This window comes from Arachis ipaensis, chromosome B7, assembly GCF_059453495.1.
Source record: "Arachis ipaensis isolate K30076 ecotype BB chromosome B7, ASM5945349v1, whole genome shotgun sequence".
Lineage (NCBI taxonomy): Eukaryota > Viridiplantae > Streptophyta > Magnoliopsida > Fabales > Fabaceae > Arachis > Arachis ipaensis.
This window is the reverse complement of record NC_142442.1, coordinates 50,333,685-50,343,305: the sequence shown is the minus strand read 5'-3', so window position 1 is coordinate 50,343,305 and position 9,621 is coordinate 50,333,685.

The following is a 9,621-nucleotide window of genomic DNA, read 5'->3' as shown; positions in this document are numbered from 1 at the left end:
ATATAATCCCGTTATTTCTGGGTAGATGAGGTCTCTGTGGCGCTAAGGCTAGAGTTAGAAAAGCAGCATTCTTTGATCCGGAATATCCGACCTTGTCTGTGGTGTTTTGAGTAGGATCACCTAAAGGGAAATGGATTTCTTAGAGCTTCACCTTCGGCTATAGTGAGAAACCATGAGTTAACTTGATGAGAGGACATGAATTACTCGAATATGGTGGATTGTTATGGTTTAGAAGAGATTAACTTGATGAGAGAACATGAGTTAATCACTTACGACTTCCATTGAATGAATCATTCGTTATTGAGATAAACAGTAAGAAAAGTTAATCTGGAAAGATAAAGCATCTCCGAAGCCTTAACTGAACCCTTATCATTGTTTTCAAATCAATCTGGTATTTCTTTCTTTATTATTTCGTTTATGCTTTCAAACAAACAACCATCTTTTCTAATCGCCTGACTAAGATTTGCAAGATAGCCATTGCTTGCTCAATCTGACAATCCTCGTGGGATTCGACCCTCACTCACCTGAGGTATTACTTGGACGACCCGGTGCACTTGCTGGTTCAGTTGTGCGGAGTTCAATTTCACGCACCAAGTTTTTGGCACCGTTGCTGTGGATTGTTCGAGATTGACAAACTACCAGACTATCTTGTTGCTTAGATTAGGTACTTGTTACGGTTTATTTGCTCTTTTAATTGTGTTTCTTGTTTCCTTTTCAAAAACTTTTCAAAAAACTTTTCATCTTTAACCATCTTTTTCTTTTTTTTTGAGTCTTGTGTCAATTTTTAAGTTTGATATTCCTTTGGTTTTCATTTCTTTTGCTCTTGTTTTTCTTTCTTTAGGTTCGAAACTTTCTTGGTGTTCTTCTTTGTTTGATTTCAAAATTTTTAAATTTGGTGTCTCTTAGTTGTTTTTCTTTTTAAATAATTCAAAAAAAAAATATAATAAATAAAAATACAAAAATAATTATTTTATTTTTATCTAGTATAAAATTTTCGAAATCTTTGATATTTTTTCTTGTCTTGGTTTAAAGATTTTAAGTTTGGTGTTTTCTTGTTAGTGAAGTTTAAATTTTAAATTTTAAATCTTATCTTTCCGAATCTTTTCAAATCTTTACCTTATCTTTCTTTTAAAATTAAAAAAAAAAGTTAAAATTTTATCTTATATCTTTAAAATTTAATTTTCAAAATCTTTAATTTTTAAATCTTATCTTTCTTTTTGAATTTTTTTTAAAACTTACTTATCTTCTTTTTTATTTTAAAATTTTAAATTTTAAATCTTCACTTTCTTTTAAAATTGAATTTCAAAACCTTTGTTTGACTTTTTCTTTCTCTTTCTCGAAAATTACTCTTAAAAATTTTAAGCCTGTTAGTTAATTAGTTGTCATAGCTTTTAATTTTCTTTTCTTTATTTATTATTCAAAATTTAGGCTAGTATTAGCCACTTTATTTTGGCATTTTCGTTTTCATTATTCTTTTTACTTTAATTTATTTCATATACTTTTGAGACATCTCACTGAGAGTTCTCTATACTCTGACATAGAGACACCCTTCTTTCCATTTCCTTGCTTTTTGCTTGTGTATGCTGGAACAGGAAGAGCTCACTGGTGCGCGGAATTACACTTTGGACAACTGAACCAGCAAGTGCACTGGGTCGTCCAAGTAATACCTGAGTGAGTCAGGGTCGATCCCATGAGGATTGTGATTTGAAGCAAGCTATAGTTATCTTGTAGATCTTAGTCAGGCGGATAGAAGAGTTGTTTCTTTGTTTAATTCGCATAAAAGGAAAATAAAGAAAATGTTACTAGGTTGATGTGTTTGCAATGATAAGAAGATGGTTAAGGCTTGGAGATGCTTTGTTCTTCTGGATTAATTCCAGTCTTACTGTCTTCTGGAACTGTGAGTGATTTCTTCTGTGGCAGGCTATATGTGATCAACGCCGGTTGAGAGGTCGCCAATGCTCTTCCAGATCTGAACCCCAGGGTTAGTGCGGATCCAGTCTGATTGAGGGTGAAGCTCATGCAGTTCATTCTCTTTAGTGATCCTACTCAAAACGCCACAGATAAGGTCGAATCTTCCGGATCAGAGAATGCTGCGCCTTTGATTCTAGCCTTTACCATAGAGACTCTAATCTCCCCATACCTCGGCTGAACTGGTGTCTCGAGAAGTCTCCAACGAAGTCGTGGATTAGCCGTCTAAGAGATGTATAATCAAGCTAGTGGTTCATCATTGTCCAATGAAAGACTCACTCTGAACCCATGTAGAATGAGATAACCTTGTGCCGGTTCAACGCATTCATAAGGATGAAGAACGAAGATACATCTTAGAATAGAGAATCAGACACGGATTGAAGATAAAACAGTAACACTTTATTGATCCATAAAACAGCAGAGCTCCTCCCCTCAACCTAGGAGGTTTAGAAACTCATACTGATAGAAAATACAATGATAAACGTGTAAAGTGGTCAAAGTCTCTGAAAAACGTAAAAGTTCTAAAATAAATACTAGACTAATGAATAAGGAATATATAAGAAGGGTAAAACCATCTTTTAGTACTAAAAGCTACTTCTGGGGCCCACTTGGTGAGTGTTTGGGTTGAGCTTGATTAAGATCCACATGCTAGGATGCCTCTAGGGTGTTGAACGCTGGCTAGGGGGTCCTTTTTGGGCGTTGGACGCTGGTCTCTTCTCCCTTGGGCGTTGGACACTAGAATAGGGCTAGAAGCTGGCGCTGAATGCCAGTTTTGGGCCTTCAATTCTGAGGCAAAGTATGGATTATTATACATTTCTGGAAAGCCCTGGATGTTAGCTTTCCATAGCCGTTAAGAACGCTCCAGTTGGATGTTTGTAGCTCTAGAAAAGCTCTTTCGAGTGAAAGGAGGTCAGATCCTGACAGCATCTGCAACACTTTCTCTGTCTCTGAATTAGACTTTTGCTCTAGCTCCTCAATTTCAGCCAGAAAATACCTAAAATTGCATAAAAACATACAAACTCAAAGTAAAATCCAGAAATGTGAATTTTTCACTAAAACCTATGAAATCTAAATAAAACTTAAACAAAACATACTAAAAACTATATGAAAATGATGGGAAAAAGCGTATAAAATATCCGCTCATCAGAACACCAAACTTAAACTGTTGCTTGTTCCCAAGCAACTAAAACAAGTAGGATAAAATGAAGAGTAAGATACAATAAATCTCAAATTTCTCAATGAAGCTTAGTTTCAATTAGATGAGCGGGACTTAGTAGCTTTTTTCTTCTAAATAGTTTTGGCATTGATAAACCACTATTTCATGGTTTATCTTGTGCTCGATTGAGTGGATTTTATCAACTCTTTACCCACTTATTCATACTATTTGCATGGTTTTACATTTGCCTTCCTAATTATGTGCTTTGATTGAAAACATGCTTCTTTGGCCTTAAGTTCCCTATGTTTAATCCTCTCTTATTACCATTAGATGCCTTGATATGTGTGTTAAGTGATTTCAGAGATTACAGGGCAGGAATGGCTCAGAGGATGGAAAGGAAGCATGCAAAAGTGGAAGGAATACAAGAAGTTGGAGAAACTGCTAAGCTGTCCAGCCTGACCTCTTCGCACTCAAACGGCTATAACCTTAGCTACAGAGGTCCAAATGATGCGGTTCTAGTTGCGTTGGAAAGCTAACGTCCGGGGCTTCGATTTGATATATAATATGCCATAGTTTCCCTGACGCTAGGTGACGCGAATGCGTGCTCCACGCGGCCGCGTCGCAGTGACGAAAAATCAGCGTGTTTGAATTCGCAACCAGCGAATTCTGGGCTGTTTTCGACCCAGTTTGCGGCCCAGAAAACACAGATTAGAGGCTATAAAGTGGGGGATGCATCCATTCATAAGGAAGCTTTCACATTCACAATTTTAGGAGTAGATGTTGTTTTTAGAGAGAGAGGTTCTCTCCTCTCTCTTAGGATTAGGATTTAGGATTTCTCTTAGTTTTAGGAGTGCCTCTCAATCCCAGGTTCAATGTTCTTTTACTTTATATTTATCTCTTACTTTCAGATACTTTAATGCTTATATTAGTTATGTTGCCTATTTGGCTTATGCTACATTCATGTTATGATTTTCTTAATTAATATTATTTGAGGTATTTCAGATTTAAGATTGCTTTGTTTTATTTATATTGATGCTTTTAATTTAATTTAGAATTTTCCCTCTTGGCTTTGGTTGAGTCATTGGAGACACTTGAGTTATCAAACTCATTGTTGATTGGAAATTGGAATTCTTCAAGAATTAATTCGAGTTCCAATAACTCTAACTTTTCTCAAGGAAAGACCAGGATCTGAGGAATAAAAATTAATTCATCCACTTAACTTACCTTCATAGTTAGAGGTTAACAAAGTGGGAGAAAAATTCAATTCTCATCACAATTGATAAGGATAACCAGGATAGGACTTCCAGTTCTTATACCTTGCCAAGAGCTTTGTTATTTATTATTTTAACGACTTGTTATCTTACATTACTTGCTCATTCTTTCCAAAACCCCCAATTTACAAGACTCAACCAATAATAAGAACACCTCCCTGCAATTCCTTGAGAAGACGACCCGAGGTTTGAATACTTCGGTTATCAATTTATTTAGGGGTTTGTTACTTGTAACAACCAAAACGTTTGTATGAAAGGACTTTTGTTGGTTTAGAACCTATACTTGCAACGGGGATTTATCCGCAAATTTCTAGACCACGCAAAAGTTCTCTCATCAGGCATCTCACTATCCATTGAAACTAAGAAGTGTTGGCATCCTTAGGAACTTAGAATCCAGATGATATTATTGACTCTCCTAGTTTAGTTCTTTTTTATTCTTGAACACAACTTTTTACAATCTTGACCGTGGCCCTAAGCACTTTGTTTTCCAGTATTACCACCGGATGCATCAATGCCACAGACACTTAACTGGGTGAACCCTTTCGGATTGTGATTCAGCTTTGCTAGAATCCCCAGATAGAGGTGTCCAAAGTTCTTAAGCACACTCTTTTTGCTTTGAATCACGACTTTAACTGCTCAGTCTCAAGCTTTTTACTTGACACCTTCACACCACAAGCATATAGTTAGGGATAGCTTGGTTGAGCCGCTTAGGCCAGGATTTTGTTCCCTTTAGGCCCTCCTAACCATTGATGCTTAAAGCCTTGGATCCTTTTACCCTTCCCTTTTGGTTTAAAGGGTTATTGGCTTTTTACTCTTACCTTTTGGTTTAAAGAGCTTTTGGCTTTTTCTGCTTTTCATTTTTTTTTCGCATGCATGTATACATATATATATATATATATATATATTTTTTTTTTTTTTCTTTTATTGCAACATGCTTTTTCCTTTTCCTTTTTGCTGCTTTTTCTTACTTTAAGAATCAATTTTTGGATTTTTCAGATCACCAATAATACTTCACTTTTATCATCATTCTTTCAAGAGCCAATATTTTTAATTCCAATTTCAAATATGCATTGTTCATTTATACATTCAGAAAACAAAAATAATGCCACCACATCAAGATAATTTAACTATTCTTATTATATAACTCAAAATTTATGTATCTCTCAATTCTTTTTCCAGTAAATTTTTTTAAAGTAAGGTGAGAGATATATGGAATACTTTATAGCTTTAAGACATAAATATGTTCATGTACTTGAAACAGACAATAAAAAAATACATGGAAAACAGAAAATAAAATAAACAACAGGGGAGTAAAGGGAACGAATCCACCTTAGTGATGGCGGCTACTACTCCTTCTGGAGGATCCAATAGAGTGCTTGATCTCCTCTATGTCACGCCCCTGCCTCTGTTGTTCTTCCCTCATGGTTCTTTGATCTTCTCTTATGTCATGGAGGATGGTGGAATGCTCTTGATGTCCCATCCTTAGTTGATCCATGTTGGAGCTTAATTCTCCTAGAGAAGTGTGCAATTGGTCCCAAAAAGAAAAATTTTGATAGAGAAAATACATCCCTTGAGGTATCTCAGGGATTTCTTGTTAAGGTGGCTCCACATGCTCTTGCTGTGGTTCATGTGCCAGCTCTCTAACATGCTCTGATGAAGAGAATTTCTTTGTACGGTATAGAATTTCTTCAAATGAATGAATTCTCAATGCAAGTATAGTTTTACACTAACAAACAATCCTCCCAATTAAAAATTTGGTTTGTCACAAGTACAACCCCAATAAGAATTAACCGAAGTATTTAGACTCCGGGTCGTTTCACAAGGAATTGCAATGAAATGGTCAATTATTGGCTATGAAGGAACAAAGGGGTTTGGTTGATAAAAGGGGCAATAAAATAAATGACAAGAAAAGTAAAGAGAGCAATTAAAGAAAGCAAGTAATAAAGAGAGACATTCATGGTAAGGTTTGAGATCATAGGCTTTCTATCCTAGTCATTAATCATAACAATACTTAACAAGAATTTATCTTATTTCGTCATCCCCAATGTTGGAAGAAGGTATAAGTTATCTTCCATTAGAGAAAGTCAAACAAGACTAGTTAATCTCAAATCAAAAGTCCTAATCAACTCACTAATTGAATTAGCAAGAGATTAGAGTCATTGGAAATGATATTAACTAACAACTCTAGATCACCAATGTAAATTAGGTATTCATGACTCAAGATTGCCCAATTACTCTTCCCAAGCCAAGAATGCTCAAAATCTACTCTAAAGCCCAACCAAGCATTTTGTTAAACACTTGGTGGGTGTATAAGGAAAGTATAGTAAAAGTGCAAGAATTGTAAATCTACTAACTACCAATGGCAAGAAAAGTAAATCAACAACTCAAATCATCAATAAAGAAACATCAACTATCAAATCTCATTCAAAGAAAATCCAAATCCAACATGAGTTTATCATCACAAAAGAGAGCAAAAAAGGGAAATTAAAACTACAAATCATGAGAATAAAAGAGTAGAAGCATGAAATTGTAAAAGAGAACAAGATGAGAATAATAATCAAAACCTAGATCTAAGATGGAAATATCCTAAGAGCCCTAATTCTAGAGAGAAGAGGGAGCTTCTCTCTCTAGAAACTAAGCTACATGATACCAAAACTCTAAAACAATTGCTCCCCCCTTACCCAAGCTTGAATTCTGCATGAAATAGCATCAGAAATGAGTTGGATTGGTTCCAAAATGAGCTAGAAATCGCCCCCAACGAGTTGCTTAAAGTGGACCCACGCTGCTCCATCAATGTGCACGTGTACAGTGCACGTGCGTGTCTCTAGACGTCAGGAAACTATAGCAAATTATATATCATTTTGAAGCCCCGAATGTTAGCTTTCCAACGCAACTAGAACCGCCTCATTTGGACCTCTGTAGCTCAAGTTATGGTCGATTGAGTGCGAAGAGGTCAGGCTTGACAGCTTTGCGGTTCCTTCATTTCTTCATGAGTTCTCCCACTTTGCATGCTTTTTCTTCATTCCTTCAACCTAATATTTGCCTTCTAAACCTGAAACCACTTAACAAACATATCAAGGCATCAAATGAAATTAAAGTGAATTAAATTTAGCTATTTTAAGGCCTAAAAAGCATGTTTTCACATTTAACCACAAATCAAGGGAGAATTGCAAAACTATGCTATTTCATTGAATAAATATGAGAAAAGTTGATAAAATCCCCCAAATTAAGCTCAAGATAAACCACAAAATCGGGGTTTATCAAATCTCCCCACACTTAAACCAAGCATGTCCTCATGCTAAGAATAAAGAAGGACAAGAAAAGGGATATGAACATTTATTCAATCCCAAGAAACTATATGCAACCTATCTAAATGAATGCACTAAATGCAAGATGATTCTACCTACTTGGTTAAAAGTAAATCAATCCCCAATAACATATTTAAGCAAGTAGGGCAAAGTATTATGATGATTCATGAATCCTACCAATTTGAATATCAAAATAAAGCACAAATAGACTTGCAAGAAGAAAAGCTCATGAAAGCCGGGAATAAGGAATTGAGCATCGAACCCTCACCGGAAGTGTATCCGCTCTATTCGCTCGAGTGTATAGGGTTCGTCACTCAATCCTCTCCTAATCATACTTTCCAAGATTTGTTTTTCATCTAACAATCAACAATTATTCAATGCATGTATACATTCATCATGAGGACTTATTCGTAGGTTGTAATGGGGCTAGAGTCAAGGTAGGATGCATATGGTCAAGTGAGCTTGAAATTTGAATCTTTGATTAGCCTAAGCTCTCACCTAACACATATAACAACCTATACAATTCTAATACACAACCTAGCTACCCATGATTCCCACTTTTTCACGTACTCATGCATTCTCTTTAATTCACATTCCATATGCATTGATTTTCATTGAACTTTACCTTGGGGCATTTTTGTCCCCTTTTTATTTATTTTTCTCTTTTTTTTATATCTCTTTTTTTCTTATATATATATATATATATATATATATATATATATATATATATATATATATATATATATGTTCTTTTTCTTTTTCTTTATCAATTTTTTTTCTAAAGTATATACAAACATATCAATGCATATGATTTTACATATAGTGCATGAATATGTACCCAATTTCTAATATTTTTTAACCAATGTCCCAAGTTTCCCATACCCAAATGATACACACCCTCACTAGCCTAAGCTAATCAAAGATCCAAATCAAGGACATTTATTGTTTTTCACTTAGGGGTAGTGACGTGCTAACATTAAGAAAAAAAAGGATTAAATAGGCTCAAAATTGGCTAACAATAGTTGATGAAAGGTAGGCTATTTGGGTAAGTGAGCTATATGAAATGATGGCCTCAATCATATAAATACATGTATACATGGAATAATGGACATAAAGAATCAAACAAATCAAAGATTACAATCATAGAAAGAGAATAATGCACACAAGAATGGAAATAAGTGGTTATAAGATGTAACCACACAATTTGGCTCAAAACTCACATGCTTGTGTTCTTAACTCAAAAACCATGTTCCAAAATAAATTCTTCAAGCAAGTTCAACAAGAAAAAAATTTTCAAATTGGTAGGGTGCCCTAAAAACAGTTTCTTGGAAAAGAAATCATCACCTTAACCAAGAGTCCTAACATAAAAAAAAGTGGTAAAATATGTACAAATTCTAACTAGCATGCAACCTATTATGCAATGCAACAACTAACTAACAAAGAAAATCAAGAATTGGTGTTGAAAACGAAATTTGTTACCCATGAAGATCGGTCTGACAACCTCCCCACACTTAGAAATTTGCACCGTCCTCGGTGCATGCAAAGAAGAGCAATGTGGATGGGTTGCTACAACTGATGAGCTCATTCAAAAGATTGTGCGGATGGACTTGTTTATTGCCCCATTTAGAAGCTTTTCCTTTTCCTCTTTCGGTGGCCAACCTAAAAGGAAAGAAAAAGAAAGAAAATTAAGCCTACAACAAAGATATCAAAGCAAATAGAACATAGGCGAGGGCTAATGCCAAATAAGAGTAAGGTTCTCACTACATGTTAGCTACGCATGTAAGTGAGAAAGCAATATAGGCAAAGGCATATTAACTAACACTTGATGCAAGAGTAAAGTCAAGGCATGAAGAGCACTCAAAAGCATCAAGTTCAAATAGAAAGAGTGGGTCATGAAAGGCATGCAAGTTCATATCAA